Source organism: Hordeum vulgare, chromosome 3H (assembly GCF_904849725.1).
Source record: "Hordeum vulgare subsp. vulgare chromosome 3H, MorexV3_pseudomolecules_assembly, whole genome shotgun sequence".
NCBI lineage: Eukaryota > Viridiplantae > Streptophyta > Magnoliopsida > Poales > Poaceae > Hordeum > Hordeum vulgare.
In genome coordinates this window covers 240,884,491-240,908,911 of record NC_058520.1, presented here as the reverse complement: position 1 = coordinate 240,908,911, position 24,421 = coordinate 240,884,491, and positions in this window count along the sequence as shown.

The window sequence follows — 24,421 nt, the reverse complement described above, 5'->3', positions numbered from 1 at the left end:
CCCTAAGAGGGCGAGGAGGCGACTTGCTTGAAGATTGGATCTGGCGCACCCTATCACGGGAGGATAAGTTGGAGGAAGGAGAGAATGGCATGGAAGAGAGTAATGACAGCGCCACCCACGTGCCTTCTTTATGTAGGATAGGACAAATACCGATGCACTACGGCAAGGTTGGGCACCCCACATCCAACAAGCACTGCGTGCTGGGCCAGGCGCATTGGCGATAAGAGCCCACAATGTCTTGCCACTGTAAGCTGAGTCATAAATGTCGCGGACTTGGGGGCTACCATCGAGGCTCTTAGATCGGCGGTGCCCAGGGCCTTCGGCCCGCGGTCGAGGGCCCACTATGATTTGCGGGCCTCGGAGCACCCCTTGTTAAGGACCATGGAGATGGCACTCGCGAGAACCCTTCCTCATGAGGGGCCGCTCGTAGGGCCCTCTCCCGAGAAGGTTCCTCGCGAGGCTCACACAGGAGAGGAACCTGCCGACACCCTCTCTCCTAAGGGGAGGATCTACCGAGGGCGTCTTGCCAGGGTCGCACGGCCTGGCTTCCCCATTTGGGTGACATGAGCCGCTCTGTGCGGTGTTAGGACCAGTGCCAGCGAGCGAGGAAGAGGAGTTTTTCCCCTTTGTTTCTAAGGGAACGAAGGTCGACCACGGGTTCTTGAGGAAACCCGCCAAAGGTTTCCTAATGATTGCGAGAGGACCAAAGTTGGGGGCTCGGCAGGACGGAGGTTATCATGATCCCACCTGCGCGTCACTTAGGGAAGCTTTTACAGGCGAAGACCACCTTTGCTAGGGCAAGCAGAAGGCTTGTCCCTTTTCAAAGTGGCCATTGTGGGTGCCCAACCCGTCAAAGGTGTTTTCGGGGAAGAGGACCAAGGCCGGTATAAAAGAGGAGCCCAACCTCCCTAGAGGGAGAGCCGAGATGAGTGTGTTGTACTAGGGAAAGAACCCACCTTTGTACCATTCTTCCACCTCAAGCAATCTATCAAAGCAGGAGTAGGATTTTGCACCATATGGTGGCCCGAACCTAGGTAAACTATCATGGGCCCCAGCTCGTCGCCTTAGCTCGTGCCGCCATAAAGTCGTTGTGAGGTTGAGAGGTTGGAAAGGGTAGGAGAGCGAGCGCACCCGAGTATTTCAACCTTTCCACGGGTTTGTGGATCCCTGATTCGAACAGTCCGCGTCCCAGAGGCGCCCCGTGGGCCTGCTGGGGGCGTCCTCATGCGCACCGCCTTCCGGGGACGCCTCCTCCTCCATGCATGGTCTGGCGAGGCCCATGGGGCCCACGACCCCCAGCCGAGAGGCGGACAGGGCCTAGGAGCGCGTGGGCCAACTCGCCATGCCTGCCCCATGGGGCACCGAACGCGAGGTGGACCTAAACCTCAGTGGACCCACCCGACAGGAGGACCGTCTACAGCTCAGGTGCGAAGCACTCCACGCGGAGACGGGCGTGCTCAAGGCCCAGCTGCAGGATGCTCAAGCCGCACTCCTGGCCGCCCTCAAAGGCGAGGAGCTGGCCTTGCTCCAGGCCCAAGTTGAAGAAGCTGCCGAAGCCGTGCACGTGGCCAAGGATGACGCGTCAAATGCGCGGATGATGGAGGCGCAACGCGCCAAGTAGTTCCTGGAACTCACCCTTCATGCCAATTGCCCGCTGCGTCGCTTCGTCACAGACGCCCCGCCACTGATTCTCCTACATGATGACACTTGCTACGTCGACTTCATCCTCAAGGTGGTGGAGGTGCTGGAGTTGGGCGTCTCCAAGGTGGACGACGACATTGAGTACAACACATGTGACCTCCTGGGCGACGCGCTAACGTGTGTCTTCTCGAATATGCGCTGCCGTGATCCCGCGTTCGATCTCCCTCGCATGATAGAGCCGGTGCTCGAGGCCTTCCGGCGACACTCACACGTTTCCTTAGTCCCCGTCGGGGGAAGGGGGGCTAGCAGCACTGCGCCTCGGTGACCCTTTCCCTTTGGGCAACGAGCCCTCGGGGGGGGGGGGGGGGGGTAGCCCCTGAGCACTCCTTAGTACTTGCGCTTGCCTTGGCATTCCTTCCTGCGCAGCCCTCGGAGGGGATCTGGCCATGCTTCGCGGTGGCACCTCGAAATCCCTAACGTCGGTCAAGGGCGCAAGCGTCATGAGACTAGTGCCTTCACGAGGGCCTTGTTATCATGTCCTAGCGATGAGTCGATCCCTAGGATGCGACATGCACCGTGAGGCCGCAACTGGCACCTCTGGGCTTCCCCGGGCCTTCGGTCCCAATGGCTTGAGCCGCGGGTGCACGCTCGATGCTATCCTGCAGTGGGGAACAGAGCGGCGCGGGAGTCGCCCACCGAAGGGTCATGCGCGACATGTGAGAGCACCAAGTGTCGGTGTTCCGGGAATGGGGTACCCAGACCTGCCTGCCTGTGGCCCAGGGCTGGCCCAGTTCATCAAGCAAGCACAATCGGGTACGACACCACTCAAGGCAAGGTCCTTGCGATGGGCTAAGCCCTACGACCGGGAGCAGCATCAACACTCGCATGGGGCCTTGGCAGGAAGCCTCCGGAGCGGCGGATATTCCAAGGTGAGACCCGGTCTCAGGAGTCAATGATGAGGCGGAGGAAGGACAAGCGAGCAGGAGACAGCAATATGGAGCAGTTTGCTCTTTGTTGCAAAGGGGGCACGGACGAACCTGGATTCCCAAGGCATCTTCCAAAGGTTCCCTTTTTGCTGCAACAAGGCCGTCGTCGCCCGCCAGCAGGACATACGTCATCCCTGGACCCATCCCTGCAGCTCTGGCAGCCATTTGGCACGCGAAGACTACCTTTGGGCAGTGGAGCATGTTCCCCTGTTCCCCTTCAAAATTGGCCGTTGTGGGATCCCTTCCCGCTGAAACGATAAGGGAAGAGGACCAGGGCTACCACTATATATAGAGAGAGTAGGTTACTTCATAGGGGACCCGATTCATTCATTCGCCCACCTACACCACACAAAGGCCACCCACCCTCAGGAGGCCCTCGAACTTTGTACTAGTTCATCCACCAACCTCCACGAGAGGCAATCCACCAAAGCAGAAGTAGGGTATTACGCTTCTCAGCGGCCCGAACCTGGGTAAACTGCCGTGTTCTGTGTCTTCCTCACCATCGAGTGAGTTCTGTGCCATCCCTAGTGAATAGCGAGTTAGGTGAGGCGAGCCCGCTAGAGATCTTCATACATGCCCCACAGTTCCAATCTTTAGGGTTTTGCGGAGCCCGAAATCCGACATTTTTGCACGCCGGGTAGGGGGAGTGTTAAGGTCTTCTCCGAGCTTCATCTTCCCTAAGCCCCGCTGCTCCGATGACCGGCGCCCAACAAGCTTCTTCGAGCCTTGTCGAGCTGGCTTCCAACCGTCATACCACAGCGGCCGAAAGCACACGTACAGGCATTGTTGTACCAGGCAGCTCGTACCAGATCTTCAAAATCATCTCCACCGTCGCAACCACCCGCGACACCCAGGCGCATGGCGGTTGGGCGGCGCCCCCGGCATCCACGACGCGCCACAAGAACTTGGGGGAGCTCGGTGCATACAACACGTTGCAGATGGCGAGCAAGATGCTCCGCCACTGACAAACGCAAGGGGGCTTCGACGCCAGGGCAGACCACATCGCGGAGCTGATCGACATCGCCCAGAAGGGAATTCGACCCCACTCTTCTTCAAGGCCGCAGGCGCCGGGCGCTAGGGGCTCGCACCTCGTACCGGTCCCCAGGCCTGCAAGCGATGGGGCCCCTCCTGCGCTGGGCGGGTTTGAGACAGACGCGTCACATGCTTCCCTCCTCTTCCTCCAGATTCCGGTGGTCGGCCTCAAGGTGCAGCGTGCCGACAAGAACCAGGAGAGCAAAGAGAACGGCTGGACGTTCGATGCACACACCGGCGCGCATCACCAAGACCACGTCGGCCCCCGACAACCCGAGATGGCCTGGCGGGAGCGCTCTCTCACGCGCAGCCAGTGAGCAGCGAAGTAGAGACACGTCAGGCTTCCAAGGGGGGAGTCTGCACCGGGCAATGCCGGGACCACCCAACGAGGCATTAAGAGCAAGCGACATCGTGCGGAGGCCCATCGCAATAAGGTCTCTGAGCTACGCGACCGGGGGGACCTCCCCCAGCCGCAGAGAGGGACCCCCACCGTCGTGCTGCTCTATGGCCTTGGAAGTCGATCGAACACCTACATGGAGCCTTATGTACCGTGTTATGTAACACCACCTGACCCTCCCGTCGAGGGAGTGCCTCAAGATTCCACCCCAGGCGCCAGTCCTCTTCAGGAGTAAGGAACGCTCTGGGGGTCCCCCTTTAGCCGGACCCTAGCGCTCCCATTGGCGGAGCGCTGGTCCCAAGAGGCGCGGGCAGGGAGGCGCCCCCAAGCGTTGGGGCATGACGCCAGCCGCCACCCCCACGGATAAACTACGAAGGACCGGGTCCCCGGCCTCAGGAGGACGAGTCAGAGAAAGCAACGAGACACGAGTGGCGCGGGTCACTCGCGGCGATTATGGTGCTAGTGTAGGCCCCAAGGGCTAGGCCTCACGAGGTGCCCCTGAGGCGCGAAGAAGCTATGCTTGGTAATTTTTTCGGTTCACTGCTGTAGGGGGTGTCTGCTGGCCGCATGAACTTCAAGTGTTCTGGGCACACCTCTGTGTTGGAATTATGCCCTAGAGGCAATGATAAATATAGTTATTATTATAATTCCTGTATCAAGATAATCGTTTATTATCCATGCTATAATTGTATTGAATGAAGACTCATTTACATGTGTGGATACATAGACAAAACACCGTCCCTAGCAAGCCTCTAGATTGGCTAGCCAGTTGATCAAAGATAGTCAGTGTCTTCTGATTATGAACAAGGTGTTGTTGCTTGATAACTGGATCACGTCATTAGGAGAATCACGTGATGGACTAGACCCAAACTAATAGACGTAGCATGTTGATCGTGTCATTTTGTTGCTACTGTTTTCTGCGTGTCAAGTATTTATTCCAATGACCATGAGATCATATAACTCACTGACACCGAAGGAATGCTTTGTGTGTATCAAACGTCGCAACGTAACTGGGTGACTATAAAGATGCTCTACTAGTATCTCCGAAGGTGTTAGTTGAGTTAGTATGGATCAAGACTGGGATTTGTCACTCCGTGTGACGGAGAGGTATCTCGGGGCCCACTCGGTAATAACATCACACACAAGCCTTGCAAGCAATGTAACTTAGTGTAAGTTGCGGTATCTTGTATTACGGAACGAGTAAAGAGACTTGCCGGTAAACGAGATTGAAATAGGTATACGGATACTGACGATCGAATCTCGGGCAAGTAACATACCGAAGGACAAAGGGAATGACATACGGGATTATATGAATCCTTGGCAGTAAGGTTCAAACGATAAGATCTTCGTAGAATATGTAGGATCCAATATGGGCATCCAGGTCCCGCTATTGGATATTGACCGAGGAGTCTCTCGGGTCATGTCTACAAAGTTCTCGAACCCGCAGGGTCTGCACACTTAAGGTTCGACGTTGTTTTATGCGTATTTGAGTTATATGGTTGGTTACCGAATGTTGTTCGGAGTCCCGGATGAGATCACAAACGTCACGAGGGTTTCCGGAATGGTCCGGAAACGAAGATTGATATATAGGATGACCTCATTTGATTATCGGAAGGTTTTCGGAGTTACCGGGAATGTACCGGGAATGACGAATGGGTTCCGGGAGTTCACCGGGGGGGGGGGGGGCAACCCACCCCGGGGAAGCCCATAGGCCATAAGGGTGGCGCACCAGTCCTTAGTGGGCTGGTGGGACAGCCCAAAAGGGACCTATGCGCCATAGAGATAAAAATCAAAGAGAAAGAAAAAAAAGGGAGGTGGGAAGGAAGGGAAGGACTCCCACCCACCAAACCAAGTCCAACTCGGTTTGGGGGGGGAGCCTTCCCCCCTTGGCTCGGCCGACCCCCTTGGGGCTTCTTGAGCCCCAAGGCAAGGTCCCCTCCCTCCCACCTATATATACGGAGGTTTTAGGGCTGATTTGAGACGACTTTTCCATGGCAGCCCTACCACATACCTCCACGGTTTTTCCTCTAGATCGCGTTTCTACGGAGCTCGGGCGGAGCCCTGCTGAGACAAGGTCATCACCAACCTCCGGAGCGCCGTCACGCTGCCGGAGAACTATTCTACCTCTCCGTCTCTCTTGCTGGATCAAGAAGGCCGAGATCATCGTCGAACTGTACGTGTGCTGAACGCGGAGGTGCCGTCCGTTCGGTACTAGATCGTGGGACTGATCGCGGGATTGTTCGCGGGGCTGATCGAGGGACGTGAGGACGTTCCACTACATCAACCGCGTTCTCTAACGCTTCTGTTGTACGGTCTACAAGGGTACATAGATCACTCGTCCGCTCTCGTAGATGGGCATCACCATGATAGGTCTTCGTGCGCGTGGGAAAAGTTTTGTTTCCCATGCGACGTTCCCCAACAGTGGCATCATGAGCTAGGTTCATCCGTAGATGTCTTCTCGAGTAGAACACAAAAAGTTTTGTGGGTGGTGATGTGCGTTTTGCTGCCCTCCTTAGTCTTTTCTTGATTCCGCGGTATTGTTGGATTGAAGCGGCTTGGACCGACATTACTCGTACGCTTACGAGAGACTGGTTTCATCGTTACGAGTAACTCGTTGCTCAAAGATGACTGGCAAGTGTCGGTTTCTCCAACTTTAGTTGAATCGGATTTGGCCGAGGAGGTCCTTGGATGAGGTTAAATAGCAACTCATATATCTCCGTTGTGGTGTTTGCGTAAGTAAGATGCGATCCTACTAGATACCCATGGTCACCACGTAAAACATGCAACAACAAAATTAGAGGACGTCTAACTTTTTTTTGCAGGGTATGCTTGTGATGTGATATGGCCAACGATGTGATGTGATATATTGGATGTATGAGATGATCATGTTGTAATAGAAATATCGACTTGCACGTCGATGGTACGGCAACCGGCAGGAGCCATATGGTTGTCTTTATACTAACGTTTGTGCTTGCAGGTGCGTTTACTATTTTGCTAGGATGTAGCTTTAGTAGTAATAGCATGAGTAGCACGACAACCCCGATGGCAACACATTGATGGAGATCATGGCGTGGCGCCAGTGACAAGAAGATCGTGCCGGTGCTTTGGTGATGAAGATCAAGAAGCACGTGATGATGTCCATATCATGTCACTTATGAATTGCATGTGATGTTAATCCTTTTATGCACCTTATTTTTCTTAGAACGACGGTAGCATTATGAGGTGATCTCTCACTAAAATTTCAAGACGAAATTGTGTTCTCCCCGACTGTGCACCATTGCTACAGTTCGTCGTTTCGAGACACCACGTGATGATCGGGTGTGATAGACTCAATGTTCACATACAACGGGTGCAAAACAGTTGCGCACGCGGAACACTCGGGTTAAGCTTGACGAGCCTAGCATGTGCAGACATGGCCTCGGAACACATGAGACCGAAAGGTCAATCATGAATCATATATATGATATGATTAGCACAAGGATGCTTACCACTGAAACTATACTCAACTCACGTGATGATCGGACTTGAGCTAGTGTAAGTGGATCATGAACCACTCAAATGACTAGAGAGATGTACTTTTTGAGTGGGAGTTTAGCAAATAATTCGATTAAGTTAAACTCTAATTATCTTGAACATAGTCTAAAGTTCACTTTGAATATATTTATATTGTAGATCATGGCTCACGCGACAGTCATCCTGAATTTTAATACGTTCCTAGAGAAAGCTAAGTTGAAAGATGATGGAAGCAACTTTGTAGACTGGGCTCGTAATCTTAAGCTAATCTTACAAGCTGGGAATAAGGATTGTGTCCTTAATGCTGTGCTAGGAGATCAACCACCCGCTACGGCTGATCAGGATGTTAAGAACGCTTGGTTAGCACGTAAGGAGGACTACTCAATAGTTCAATGTGCAGTCTTGTATTGCTTAGAACCGGGACTTCAACGTCGCTTTGAGCGTCATGGAGCATTTGAGATGTTCCAGGAGTTGAAGTTTATCTTTCAGAAGAACGCCCAGATCGAGAGGTATGAGACCTCCGATAAATTTTATGCTTGCAAGATGGAGGAAAACTCATCTGTCAGTGAACATGTGCTCAAAATGTCTGGGTACTCGAACCGTCTAGCTGAGCTAGGGATTGAACTCCCGCAAGAAGCTATCACTGACAGAATCCTTCAATCACTGCCGCCAAGCTATAAAGGCTTTGTGTTGAACTACAACATGCAAGGGATGAACAAGTCTCCGGCGAGTTGTTTGCAATGCTGAAAGTCGCAGAGTCTGAACTCCGTAAAGAGCATCAAGTGTTGATGGTGAATAAGACCACTAGTTTCAAGAGAAATGGCAAAGGCAAGAAGGGCAATTCGAAGAAGAGCGGCAAGCCTGTTGCCAATCCGACGAAGAAACCCAAAGCTGGACCTAAGCCTGAAACGGAGTGTTACTATGGCAAGGGTATGGGTCACTGGAAGCGCAATTGCCCCAAGTATCTGGCAGATAAGAAGGCGGCCAAAGAAAAATCAGGTATATTTGATATACATGTTATTGATGTGTACTTAACCGGCTCTCGTAGTAGTGCCTGGGTATTCGATACCGGTTCTGTTGCTCATATTTGCAACTCGAAACAGGAACTGCGGAATAGACGAAGGCTGACGAAAGATGAAGTGACGATGCGCGTAGGAAATGGTTCCAAGGTTGATGCAATCGCCGTCGGCACGGTGTCACTTCAGTTACCGTCAGGATTAGTGATGAACTTAAATCATTTTTATTTAGTGCCTGCGTTGAGCATGAACATTATATCTGGATCTTGTTTATTGCGAGACGGTTACTCTTTTAAGTCAGAGAATAATGGTTTTTCTATTTCTATGAGTAACATCTTTTATGGTCATGCACCGAATGTGAGAGGATTGTTCATATTGAATCTTGATAGCGATACACATATACATAACATTAAGACCAAAAGAGTTAGAGTTAACAATGATAGCGCCATATTTTTGTGGCACTGCCGCTTAGGTCATATTGGTGTAAAGCGCATGAAGAAACTCCATGCTGATGGACTTTTGGAGTCACTTGACTTTGATTCACTTGACACGTGCAAACCATGCCTCATGGGCAAGATGACTAAGACTCCGTTCTCCGGAACAATGGAGCGTGCAAGTGACTTGTTGGAAATCATACATACCGATGTGTGTGGTCCGATGAGCGTGGAGGCACGCGGCGGATATCGTTATTTTCTCACCTTCACTGACGATTTAAGTAGATATGGTTATGTCTACTTGATGAAGCACAAGTCTGAAACATTTGAAAAGTTCAAGCAATTTCAGAGTGAAGTGGAAAATCATTGTAACAAGAAGAGCAAGTTCCTACGGTCTGATCGTGGGGGTGAATATCTGAGTTTCGAGTTTGTACTCACTTAAGACAATGTGGAATTGTTTCGCAGTTAACACCGCCTGGAACACCACAGCGTAATGGTGTGTCCGAACGTCGTAATCGTACTCTATTAGAGATGGTGCGATCTATGATGTCTCTTACTGATTTGCCGTCATCATTTTGGGGTTATGCATTAGAAACATCTGCATTCACTTTAAATAGGGCACCATCAAAATCCATTGAGAAAACACCATACGAACTGTGGTATGACAAAAGGCCAAAGTTGTCGTTTCTTAAAGTTTGGGGATGTGATGCTTATGTCAAAAAGCTTCAGCCTGAAAAGCTGGAACCCAAAGTGGAAAAGTGCGTCTTCATAGGTTACCCAAAAGAGACAGTTGGGTACACCTTCTATCTCAAATCCGAGGGCAAAGTGTTTGTTGCTAAAAACGGAGCTTTTCTCGAGAAGGAGTTTCTCTCGAGAGAATTGAGTGGGAGGAAGATAGAACTTGACGAGGTTGTCGAACCTCTCATCCCTCTGGATGGTGGCGCAGGGCAAGGGGAAACCTCTGTCGTTGTGACGCCGGTTGAGGAGGAAGTTAATGATGATGATCATGAAACTCTAGATCAAGTTTCTGTCGAACCCGCAGGTCGACGAGACCACGTGCTGCTCCAGAGTGGTACGGAAATCCTGTCTTATCAATCATGTTGTTAGACAACAATGAACCTGCAAATTATGAAGAAGCAATGGTGGGCCCAGATACCAACAAATGGCTAGAAGCCATGAAGTCCGAGATAGGATCCATGTATGAGAACAAAGTGTGGACTTTGGAGGTACTACCAGAGGGCCGCAAGGCTATTCAGAACAAATGGATCTTTAAGAGGAAGACGGACGCTGACGGCAATGTGACCGTTTATAAAGCTCGACTTGTGGCAAATGGTTTTTCACAAGTTCAAGGAGTTGACTACGATGAGACTTTCTCACCCGTAGCGATGCTTAAGTCCGTCAGAATCATGTTAGCAATAGCTGCATTTTTCGATTATGAGATCTGGCAGATGGATGTCAAAACTGCGTTCCTTAACGGTTTCCTTAAGGAAGAATCGTATATGATACAACCCGAAGGTTTTGTCGATCCTAAGAATGCTAACAAGGTGTGCAAGCTCCAGCGATCCATTTATGGACTGGTGCAAGCATCTCGGAGTTGGAACAAACGCTTTGATGAGGTGATCAAAGCATTTGGGTTTGTACAAGTGGTTGGAGAATCTTGTATTTACAAGAAAGTGAGTGGGAGCTCTGTGGCATTTCTAATATTATATGTGGATGACATATTACTGATTGGAAACAACGTAGAGTTTTTGGAGAGCATAAAAGGTTACTTGAATAAAAGTTTCTCCATGAAGGACCTAGGAGAAGCTGCTTACATTCTAGGCATTAAGATCTATAGGGATAGATCAAAGCGCCTGATAGGACTTTCACAAAGCACATACCTTGATAAAGTTTTGAAGAGGTTCAAAATGGAACAGTCCAAGAAAGGGTTCTTGCCAGTTTTACAAGGTACGAGATTGAGTAAGACTCAGTGCCCAGCAACTGATGATGATAGAGAGCATATGCGCTCCGTCCCCTATGCTTCAGCCATAGGTTCTATCATGTATGCAATGCTGTGCACTAGACCGGATGTTAGCCTGGCCATAAGTATGGCAGGTAGGTTCGAGAGTAATCCAGGAGTGGATCACTGGACAGCGGTCAAGAATATCCTGAAGTACCTGAAAAGGACTAAGGAGATGTTTCTCGTGTATGGAGGTGACGAAGAGCTCGCCGTAAAAGGTTACGTCGATGCAAGCTTCGACACAGATCCGGACGACTCTAAATCGCAAACCGGATACGTATTTATACTTAATGGGGGTGCGGTAAGCTGGTGCAGTTCCAAGCAAAGCGTCGTAGCAGATTCTACATGTGAAGCAGAGTACATGGCTGCCTCGGAGGCGGCCAAGGAGGGTGTCTGGATGAAGCAGTTCATGACGGATCTTGGAGTGGTGCCAAGCGCACTGAATCCAATAACCTTGTTCTATGACAACACGGGTGCCATTGCCTTAGCAAAGGAACCGCGGTTTCACAAAAAGACCAGACACATCAAACGACGCTTCAACCTCATCCGCGACTACGTCGAGGGAGAGGACGTGAATATATGCAAAGTGCACACGGATCTGAATGTAGCAGACCCGCTGACTAAGCCTCTTCCACGGCCAAAGCATGATCAACACGAGAACTGTATGGGTGTTAGATTTATTACAATGTAATTCACATGATGATGTGAGGGCTAGATTATTGACTCTAGTGCAAGTGGGAGACTGTTGGAATTATGCCCTAGAGGCAATGATAAATATAGTTATTATTATAATTCCTGTATCAAGATAATCGTTTATTATCCATGCTATAATTGTATTGAATGAAGACTCATTTACATGTGTGGATACATAGACAAAACACCGTCCCTAGCAAGCCTCTAGATTGGCTAGCCAGTTGATCAAAGATAGTCAGTGTCTTCTGATTATGAACAAGGTGTTGTTGCTTGATAACTGGATCACGTCATTAGGAGAATCACGTGATGGACTAGACCCAAACTAATAGACGTAGCATGTTGATCGTGTCATTTTGTTGCTACTGTTTTCTGCGTGTCAAGTATTTATTCCAATGACCATGAGATCATATAACTCACTGACACCGAAGGAATGCTTTGTGTGTATCAAACGTCGCAACGTAACTGGGTGACTATAAAGATGCTCTACTAGTATCTCCGAAGGTGTTAGTTGAGTTAGTATGGATCAAGACTGGGATTTGTCACTCCGTGTGACGGAGAGGTATCTCGGGGCCCACTCGGTAATACAACATCACACACAAGCCTTGCAAGCAATGTAACTTAGTGTAAGTTGCGGGATCTTGTATTACGGAACGAGTAAAGAGACTTGCCGGTAAACGAGATTGAAATAGGTATACGGATACTGACGATCGAATCTCGGGCAAGTAACATACCGAAGGACAAAGGGAATGACATACGGGATTATATGAATCCTTGGCAGTAAGGTTCAAACGATAAGATCTTCGTAGAATATGTAGGATCCAATATGGGCATCCAGGTCCCGCTATTGGATATTGACCGAGGAGTCTCTCGGGTCATGTCTACAAAGTTCTCGAACCCGCAGGGTCTGCACACTTAAGGTTCGACGTTGTTTTATGCGTATTTGAGTTATATGGTTGGTTACCGAATGTTGTTCGGAGTCCCGGATGAGATCACGGACGTCACGAGGGTTTCCGGAGTGGTCCGGAAACGAAGATTGATATATAGGATGACCTCATTTGATTACCGGAAGGTTTTCGGAGTTACAGGGAATGTACCGGGAATGACGAATGGGTTCCGGGAGTTCACCGGGGGGGCAACCCACCCCGGGGAAGCCCATAGGCCATAAGGGTGGCGCACCAGTCCTTAGTGGGCTGGTGGGACAGCCCAAAAGGGCCCTATGCGCCATAGAGATAAAAATCAAAGAGAAACAAAAAAAAGGAGGTGGGAAGGAAGGGAAGGACTCCCACCCACCAAACCAAGTCCAACTCGGTTTCGGGGGGGAGCCTTCCCCCCTTTGCTCGGCGGACCCCCTTGGGGCTTCTTGAGCCCCAAGGCAAGGTTCCCTCCCTCCCACCTATATATACGGAGGTTTTAGGACTGATTTGAGACGACTTTTCCACAGCAGCCCGACCACATACCTCCACGGTTTTTCCTCTAGATCGCGTTTCTGCGGAGCTCGGGCGGAGCCCTGCTGAGACAAGGTCATCACCAACCTCCGGAGCGCCGTCACGCTGCCGGAGAACTCTTCTACCTCTCCGTCTCTCTTGCTGGATCAAGAAGGCCGAGATCATCGTCGAGCTGTACGTGTGCTGAACGCGGAGGTGCCGTTCGTTCGGTACTAGATCGTGGGACTGATCGCGGGATTGTTCGCGGGGCGGATCGAGGAACGTGAGGACGTTCCACTACATCAACCGCGTTCTCTAACGCTTCTGCTGTACGGTCTACAAGGGTACGTAGATCACTCATCCCCTCTCGTAGATGGGCATCACCATGATAGGTCTTCGTGCGCGTAGGAAAATTTTTGTTTCCCATGCGACGTTCCCCAACACTCTGCACATCATATCATTTACGCATGCTTTCAAAACTTCCGTTGCATCCATTCAGTGATCTGACATTTTACCTTGCTTGTATCTTGGGCGATTGTAATGACTAAGATGCGGCCCTTTCCTTATTTGGGGGCGAAGCCTCAAAAGGGGAAAGGGGCGCATCTACGCGTTTCGCAAACGGGATAATCATCACAATAAATAATTAAAGATTAACAAGTAGGGCATACACTTGCCATCTGTTAAGAATATATCATATATCTTACAAACACACATTATTCAGAGTAGCAGCAAGTCTGGCTACGGACTTTAAAAAGAAAAGAGATGATCGAACACATCCCGTATTCTAGCCCACGATCACGACCACGGCCTCAGTCTTCTGGATAGTTCACATACAGACGGCCAGAGTCCTCATCAAACTCCCACTTTAGCTGGTTGTCATCAGGATCTCCCATGTCGGGCGTACCTGTACCTGTTGGGGTTTGTAGTAATCTGTGAGTCACGAGGACTCAACAATCTAATGACCTTGGTACTGAATCTAGTCAAGTTATTAGGTGAGGAAGGTTTAGTGTATGGGTTTGCAACAATCTAAGCATATATGGTGGCAAACTTACGATGATCAGAGTAATTATATGGTGGCCTACGCGAGCGATCGAAGACTAGATGATCACTAAGTGATCCTGAACACCTAATTACGTCAAACATAACCCCACCGTGTTCCCGATCGAAAAGCGATCTCCGAAGGAGACAGTCACGGTTACGCACATAGTTGGCAGTTTTATTAGAGTTACTTCAAGTTGTCTAGAATCGGATATTCACAAATTATCCATGTTTGCCACATAACCGCGGGCACGACTTTCTGAAAGATTAAACCCCGCAGGGGTGCTCCAACTAGTCCATCACAAACTGCCACGGGCCGCAAAGTAATCCTCTATCACGAAACTCGTGATCTCGTCGGATTCCTTAGAGGAAAACCTCAACTTTGAGGAGACCCAAAGTTTCACCGGGATTCCTATACGCAGGATATATCGCTAAGGTAAGACAAATCTAGCAGGACCTTCCGACGTGTCGACGACCCCTATAAGAGCCGCGTATCTTAGTCTCAGGACACGTCGGATAAGCGAAGCGCACGGTGGCCTGATAGAAATCACCCGAGTTGCCCCGGATTGGCCCCGCAGGGTGCTCTAGTTTGGACCAACACTCATGAAGAGCACTAGCCCGGGTTGTTGATTAAACCCTTGGGGTAGCTATTCCCTATGCAAATTATTATTAGGTGATTAGCAGATTAAAACCAATGTTGGGTCCTGTCGGACGAGCCTTAACACTACACGATTTATCAAGGGGGTCCCCATAACAACCCTGAACGTGTTAGGGGCGATCAGTTATGGAAACAAACACTAGTAACCGAAACTAAGGAGGCAACAACGGAACAAATCACCCGGCAAAAGGCTAGGCCTTCCATCATTTACCAGGTATATAGGTGCATTAATTAAATAGAAGTTTAAACATAGAGATATCAATATACTCATGTTAACACATGAGACAGCTGGCACCTGCAACTAGCAAAGCTACACATTAGAGGTTGAGCAAGCCTACTTAGCCAAAAAACATGTGCTAGGAGAGGGAAGTGTTTGGGTTCATGACAAAGGCAGGTGGCAATTATATCAAGTGCTAGGCAGCGAGTATGTATCGAAGGAAACGTGATTCTAAGCATAACAAAGCTAGATAATGTATCAAGGTCACGGTCATCTTGCCTGTGATGTCTTCAGCTTGGAACTGCTCTTGATCTTCCTGCACGTACTCTCCACAATCCACCTACTCGTTCTCCGATCTTGATGTTGCGCAAGGTAAGATAACAGCCAATGAACACCAACACAACATAATGCAACAAGCAATATGATGCATGTGTGAAGAAGGAAGCATGCATCACTATTCTAGTCACCTTCATATGCATTAGTTGAGTTAATTGAATTCTACACAGAACCTCATATTAAGTTATCTTTATATGCATGAAGATGGCATGAACATGTGCATCACAAGAGAACGATGCAAAATCATATAAAGAACATAGAGAACGGAGTTACGGATCAACCGGAAACTACAAAACAAGATATGGAGACCTACGGTTCAAATCAGCCACAAACATACTCCAATGGCACTCTCCTGGTGTTACCAGGTTGCCACATGATCAAGCAACCAAATATAAGTGGGATGGTGCATGGTAACACACCACACCATCAACAATGCCCACACAAGCTTCAAATCAACAAAACTATGCAATCTGTTTTCAACAGCATCATAGCAGTTTGTCTACAATATTTAAAGTAGCTACATCCATCTAAATGAGCCAAACAAGATATGAGGAAAAAGTCATCCAAAAGCTATACAACCCTGTGCAAGAAGCTAATGCAAAGGAATCACCCATGAGCATATCTACAAGCACTAACTTGGAAAAAAAATCACATATTCTGGGACTTAGTGAAAATCACAGATTTTCACCAGCTGCTTATGCTCTGAAGCATTTTGGTAGCCTCCAAAATGATATCTACAAGAAGTTTATAAGCATGAAATTTAACACGGAGCTAGACAAACACAAAAGCTCACAAACTTTAGTTTTTTGCATGGGCTGATTCCCAACACAGGAGCTAATTCAACCAAGACAATGGGGGAAGAAAATAACATCAGATTCTCAGACTTAGTGAAAATCACAACGTTTCACAAATCTGTCAGTTTCAGTCAAGTGTCAACTTTGACAAGGCACAATAGGTGCATACAAATTCCTAAGAACAAAACAAAGACCCCATTCTGTAGAGGGGTTCACCCACTACCACTACATCAAGGATTCATCCTCCAAGGGTCAAGGCACCACCTAATACAAGGCACTAAACATGGCATCAAGACAGAAAATAACAGTTTTATGAAGTTCTCTAAAGTGAAATCTGATTGCACCAATGGATTCCTCGGATGATTCTACCCCAAAATGATATATAATACATGGGTACTTGCATGTAACATCAAGGCACAAAACTAGCTCAAAAATACCACCTAGAATCCAATATGCTATATATGAATAACATCACCTGTAAAAATTGCACATGTTGCAACATCTACACCTACACATGCACACACACAAGCCCCACACACAACTACATCACTTCATAGTGGCAAGCATGAGGGGTTAGGCCCTCATGCACAAGTGCATATGCACACTTGCGCACACACACACATGCATGAGCACACACATTCACATACATGTGCTCTCACACACACACACACTACAAGAATGGTGAAACATGAGGGCTAGGCCCTCTTGCACATGTGTATGGGCACCCCCATGCACACTCACACACTCACATGTGTGCACACATTCACTCATGTGCACACACACACACTATCATGCATATACACATGCACACACACACATACATGTACATACAAGCTAAGCCTTAAAAAGAATAAAACACCCCTTGGTTTTACAAGAAACAAAACAGTAAAATGCAGCAAAGAAAAGAAAAGGAAAAAATGACACAAATGCAAAACAAAAATGGGGAGGCCCTGGGTTTCGAACCAAGTACATCGTGCACCTCTACTCACATGTGCACCACTGGGCTACCACTACGCTCTCGACAGAGAAGAGGAAGGGGGCAGGTTAACTCTCTATGACAAGCAACTACCACTAGCAAAAACAGAAAATAAAAAGGGGGTCTGCGGGGGATCGAACCCGCGACCTGTCGATCTGTGCGCGGGGTTCAAACCAGATGATATGGTGCGAAGCTACTGTCCCAGAGGGGGAACTCACACCAGGTAAACACGCCACAAGGAGGATGCTTGCTCTGCTTTTGCAGAGAGGCGCCGGTGACGAGGCTCACCGGTGCGCAGGCACGACGGCAACACAGCTACGTGGGGATCTAACCTATCTACACCATGACCCAGCACAGGGGCCGCAGCCACGATGCAGAGGGGCTATGCCCATGGATGCACAAACAACAGCAGCAGCTGCTGTTGCTACAACCCTACAGGTGCAACTCCGACACGCGTTGAGCTCCCGGTCCGACGCAGCGCAGGAGAGGGAAAAAGCGGAGGAGGAGAAGGGGCTTCGCTCACCTAGCGTCAGAGGTCAAATCGGAGCTGGAGAGGGAGAGAATGAAGAGCCGGAGTGGAAGAAGAGCTCATCGGAGCGGAAGAAGACACCGGCCGTCGTGGACGTCGAGGAAGAAGACCCTGCTCCCGATAGCTTCGAAAATGGAACACGGACGACGACCGCTTGCTCCTGGACCAGACGGGGAAGGAGGGGAGGTAGCGCTACACCGGCGTCGAGCTCGACCCGAAGCTGTACATGGCAACGACAGCGTCCTGCTGCTGCCCTGACGGCGCGGGAGGGGGAAGAGAGGGAAGAAGTGGGAACCCTAGGACAGGGAGGAGCACCAACTGCTATATATGGCCTCGGGGTGCACGGTCCGAGCCGCAAGATCGAGGGAAGGAGAGGATCGACGGTGGTGGTTCGGTCTTACAGGGTGACGACATCGAGAGGAGGGAGACGGCCGTCCTACGGGCCGCGCGCTTGAGGAGGGAGGAGAGGCGGCCCAGGAAAGAAAGAGGGAGCCAGCCCACCTGGGCGCCTGATAATCAGAGAAGAAAATAAAAGGGGTTTTTCTATTTTCCAATAAACCAAACAAAGCAAAAATACCCAGAGTATCACAAGGTATTAAAAATAAAAACAAGAACACGTGGGGCATGAGGGAATTATGCCCTATTTAAATAAAATACAAAACTGATTTTTGGAGCAACTAAATTATAATCAAAACATGATTTAATTAGCTCTTTTATTAAAACCCCAAAAGAATAAAGCTTTAAAAACAAAAAGTGCATTACCCCCTCATTCACAAGATAAAACACTAAATGATCAACATTTGAAAACAGGTTTAAACAAAGTTGATTCATAAGTTCAAATATTAGTGGAGAAGGGGTTTTTGAAACCTTGTTTAAAACACCATTGTTTTGAAAACACCACAACATCAACACAAGCACACTAGCATTCATAATCACATGAGACTCATGATGATCAAACAACATCAACACAATGGGATTGCCATGAATGCAATGAATGCCATGATGCAAGATGAAGACACAAAAGAAAGCCATATGAAATGATAACTCTTATAGCATCCACAACATGGTACTCCAAAATAGGAAAGGTTCCCCAAAATGGCAAGGGTTACATCTGGGGCATTACAAACTCTCCCACACTACAAGAAGATCTCGACCAGAGATCTAGGACTGAAAGAACTCTAGAAATATGGAACGGAGGTGATCCTCGCACTCCCAAGTGGCGTCTTTATCGGAATGGTGTGACCATTGCACATTGAGAAACTTGATTTACTTATAGCGGGTCTTGCGCTCAGTCGTCTCAGGAACTGCAACTGGATGCTCACGGTAGGATAGGTCGGGTTGAAGGTCGACATCCTGAAGATCAAATGTGCGCTCGGGAGTCTTGAAGCATCTCCGGAGCTATGATACATGGAACACGTCATGCACATTTGCGAAGTTTGAAGGGAGCTCTAATTGATATTCAAGGTCGCCTCTCTTGCCAACAATTCTGAAAGGCCCAACAAAACGAGGAGCAAGTTTTCCTTTGATGCCAAAGTGCTGAGTGCCCTTCATAGGAGACACTTTAAGATAGACGAATTCAGCGAGATGATAAGGCATGTCACGATGCTTGCTATCGTAGTAGCTCTTCTGACGAGACTACGCTGCTTTGAGATTATCCCGAATGACACGACACATCTCTTCAACTTCTTCAATCATGTCATTCCCAAGAATCTGACGCTCGCCAGTCTCTGACCAATTGAGCGGGGTACGACACTTCCTGCCATTGAGAATCTCAAAGAGCTTTGCCTGAACTTGCCTGATAGTTGTTGTTATATGAAAACTGCACAAAAGGTAGGCAGTCTTCCCACTTCATGCCAAAGGAAATGACACAGGCTCTGATCATATCCTCGAGGACCTGATTAACTCTCTCAACTTGCCCACTAGTCTCAGGATAAAAGGCTATGTTGAATCGGATCTTAGTACCCATCGCAGACTGAAATAAGTCCCAGAACATGGAAGTAAACATGCTTCCGTGATCCGAAGAAATCAGCATTGGGACGCAGTGCAATGAGACTATCCTCGAAGTGTACAACTCTGCAAGCTGAGCTGCCGAGATAGACTCCTTGACTGGAAGGAAATGACCGACTTTGCTCAACTTGTCGTTGACGACAAAGATGGCATCGTTACCCTTCTTGGCTTCGGAAACCCGGTGACGAAATCCATCTTAATATGGTCTAACTTCTACTCGGGAATTGGTAATGGATGCAAAAGATCTGCTGGACATTGATGGTCTGCTTTCACCCTTCGACATACATCACATTCATTTACAAACTGAGGAATTTCACGCTTCATGCGAGTCCACCAGAAGGTCTGTTTCAAATCCTGGTACATCTTGCAACTTCTTGGATGTATCGAGAGAAGAGAGTTATGAGCTTCTTCCATGATAACCTTTCTGAGATCCCCTATCGGAACGACAAGACAATCCTCAAAGAATAATGTATCTCTGGCATCAACACTGAAGCAATATATTTGGGAACTCCCTTTGCCAAGCCAATCTTAACTTTCTTCACCATTGCATCAAGAAGTGGAGCTTGTCGGACCTGCTCTTCCAAGGTATGGGAAATCTGAAGATTAGCAAGAAATCCCTAAGGTACTAACTGAAGGTTGAGCTTTCTAAAAGATTCAGAAAGGTCAGGCTGGAGAGGCTTCAGAATGAGACTGTTGCAGTAAGCCTTCCTGCTCAAGTCATCTGCGACGACATTAGCTTTGCCTGGAGTGTACTCAACGCTCGGATTAAAATCTTGGAGCATTTCCACCCAATGAGTTTGTCGAATATTGAGGTTAGGCTGGGTGAAGATGTACTTGAGACTCTTGTGATTAGTGAACACTTCAACCTTTCTCTCCAACAAGAGGTGTCGCCAAGTCATCAGAGCATGTACCACTACCGCCAACTCAAGATCATGAGTGGGGTAATTCTTCTCACTTGGCTTCAACTGCCTCGAGGTATAAGCTACCACTTTCTTGTCTTGCATCAATATTGCACCAAGACCTTGAAGAGAGGCATCACAGAACACTTGATAAGGTTTGGAGTCATCAAGAGGAACCAAGACTGGACTAGAAGTGAGCTTCTCTTTGAGTGTGTGAAAGCACAATTGACACTCTGGAGACCAGACATACTTCACACCCTTCTGAAGAAAACTTGAGAGAGGCTTAGCAATCTTGGAGAAATTCTCAATGAATCTTCTACAATAGCTTGCAAGCCCGAGAAAGCTTCAAAGCTGCTTCACATTTTGCGGAGGTTCCCACTCAACGATGGCCTGCACCTTCGACAGATCGACTTTGATGCCCTCGGCAGAGAGGGGGAAAAGAGGGAAGAAGTGGGAACCCTAGGACAGGGAGGAGCGCCGGCTGCTATATATGCTCTCGGGGTGCATGCTCCAAGCCGCAAGATCGAGGGAAGGAGGGGATCGGCGGTGGTGGTTCGGTCTTACAGGGTGACGACAGCGAGAGGAGGGAGACGGTCGTCCTACGGGCCGCGAGCGAGAGGAGGGAAGAGAGGCGGCCCAGGAAAGAAAGAGGGAGCCAGCCCACCTGGGCTCCTGATAATCAGAGAAGAAAATAAAAGGGTGTTTTTCTATTTTTGAATAAACCAAACAAAGAAAAAATACCTAGAGTATCATAGGGTATTAAAAATAAAAACAAGAACACATTGGGCATGAGGGAATTATGACCTATTTAAATAAAATACAAAACTGATTTTTGGAGCAACTAAATTATAATAAAAACAGGATTTAATTAGCTGTTTTATTAAAACCCCAAATAAATAAAGCTTTAAAAATAACAAGTGCATTACCCCCTCATTCACATGATAAAACACTAAATGATCAACATTTTTAAAACAGGTTTAAACAAAGTTGATTCATAAGTTCAAATATTAGTGGAGAAGGGGTTTTTGAAACTTTGTTTAAATCACCATTGTATTGAAAACACCACAACATCAACATAAGCACACTAGAATTCATAATCACACGAGACTCAAGATGATCAAACAACATCAACACAATGGGATTGCCATGAATGCAATGAATGCCATGATGCAAGATGAAGACACAAAACAAAGCCACATGAAATGATAACTCTTATAACATCCACAACATGGTACTCCAAAATAGGAAAGGTTCCCCAAAATGGCAAGCGTTACAGCTGGGGCATTACAAACTCTCCAACACTACAAGAAGATCTCGACCCGAGATCTAGGACTGAAATAACTCTAGAAATATGGAACGGAGGTGATCCTTGCGCTCCCAACTGGCCTCTTTATCGGAATGATGTGACCATTGCACCTTGAGAAACTTGATTGACTTATTGCGGGTCTTGCGCTCAGTCTTCTCAAGAATTGCAGCTTGATGCTCACGGTAGGGTAGGTCGGGTTGAAGGTCGATATCCTAAAGATCAACTGTACGCTCGGGAGTCTTGAAGCATCTCCGGAGCTGAGATACATGGAACACGTCATACACATTTGTGAAGTTTGAAGGGTCATCTAATTGATATGCAAGGTCGCCTCTCTTGCCAACAATTCTGAAAGGCCCAACAAAACGAGGAGCAACTTTTCCTTTGATGCCAAAGCGCTGAGTGCCCTTCGTAGGAGACACTTTAAGATAGACGAAGTCATCGAGCTGATAAGCCATGTCACAATGCTTGGTATCGTAGTAGCTCTTCTGACGGGACTGCGCTGCTTTGAGATTATCCCGAATGACACGACACATCTCTTCATCTTCTTCAATCATGTCATTCCCAAGAATTAGCTAACGCTCGCCATTGTCTGGCCAGTTGAGAGGGGTACGACACTTCCTGCCATAGAGAATCTCAAAGAGCTTTGCCTGAACTTGCCTGATAGCTGTTGTTATATGAAAACTACACAAAAGGTAGCCATTCTTCCCACTTCATGCCAAAGGAAATGACACAGGCTCTTAGCATATCCTCGAGGACCTGATTAACTCTCTCAACTTGCCCACTAGTCTAAGGATAAAAGGCTATGCTGAAACGAATCTTAGTACCCATCGCAGACTGAAATGAGTCCCCGAACTTGGAAGTAAAGATGCTTCCGTGATCCAAAGAAATGAGCATTGCGACGCTGTGCAGTGAGACTATCCTCGAAGTGTACAACTCCTCAAGCTGAGTTGCCAAGATAGACTCCTTGACTGGAAGGAAATGAGTGACTTTGCTCAACTTGTTGATGACGACAAAGATAACATCGTTACCCTTCTTGAACTTCGGAAACCCGGTGACGAAATCCATCTTAATATGGTCGAACTTCCACTCGGGAATGGGCAATGGATGCAAAATATCTGCTGGATGTTGATGCTCTACTTTCACCCTTCGACATACTTCACATTCAGTTACGAACTGAGCAATTTCACGCTTCATGCGAGTCCACCAGAAGGTCTTCTTCAAATCCTGATACATCTTGGAACTTCCTGGATGTATCGAGAGAAGAGAGTTATGATCTTCTTCCATGATAACATTTCCGAGATTCCCTATCGAAACGACAAGTCAATCCTCAAAGAATAATATATCTCTGGCATCAACACTGAAGCAATATATTTGGCAACTCCCTTTGCCAAGACAATCTTAACTTTCTTCACCATTGCATCAAGAAGTTAAGCTTGTCGGACCTGGTCTTCCAAGGTATGAGAAATCTGAAGATTAGCAAGAAATCCCCGAGGTACTAACTGAATGTTGAGCTTTCTGAAAGATTCACAAAGGTCAGGCTGGAGAGGCTTTAGAATGAGACTGTTGCAGTAAGCCTTCCTGCTCAAGGCATCTGCGACGACATTAGCTTTGCCTAGAGTGTACTCAACGCTCAGATTAAAATATTGGAGCATTTCCACCCAACGAGTTTGCCGAAGATTGAGGTTAGGCTGGGTGAAGATGTACTTGAGACTCTTGTGATCAGTGAACACTTCAACCTTTCTCTCCAACAAGAGGTGTCTCCAAGTCATCAGAGCATGTACCACTGCCGCCAACTCAAGATCATGAGTGGGGTAATTCTTCTCACTTGGGTTCAACTGCCTCGAGGTATAAGCTACCACTTTCTTGTCTTGCATCAACACTGCAACAAGACCTTGAAGAGAGGCATGGCAGAACACTTGATAAGGTTTGGAGTCATCAGGAGGAACCAAGACTGGAGTAGAAGTGAGCTTCTCTTTGAGTGTGTGAAAGGCCAACTGACACTCTGGAGACCAGACATGCTTCACACCCTTCTGAAGAAAACTTGAGAGAGGCTTAGCAATCTTGGAGAAATTCTCAACGAATCTTCTACAATAGCTTGCAAGCCCGATAAAGCTTCGAAGTTGCTTCACATTTTGCGGAGGTTCCCACTCGACGATGGCCTGCACCTTCGACGGATCGACTTTGATGCCCTCGGCAGAGAGGGGGAAGAGAGGGAAGAAGTGGGAACCCTAGGACAGGGAGGAGCGCCGGCTGCTATATATGCTCTCGGGGTGCACGCTCCAAGCCGCAAGTTCGAGGGAAGGAGAGGATCGGCGGTGGTGGTTCGGTCGTACAGGGTGACGACATCGAGAGGAGGGAGACGGTTGTCCTACGGGCCGCGCGCGAGAGGAGGGAGGAGAGGCGGCCCAGGAAAGAAAGAGGGAGCCAGCCCACCTGGGCGCCTGATAATCAGAGAAGAAAATAAAATGGGTTTTTCTATTTTCCAATAAACCAAACAAAGAAAAAATACCCAGAGTATCAGAGGGT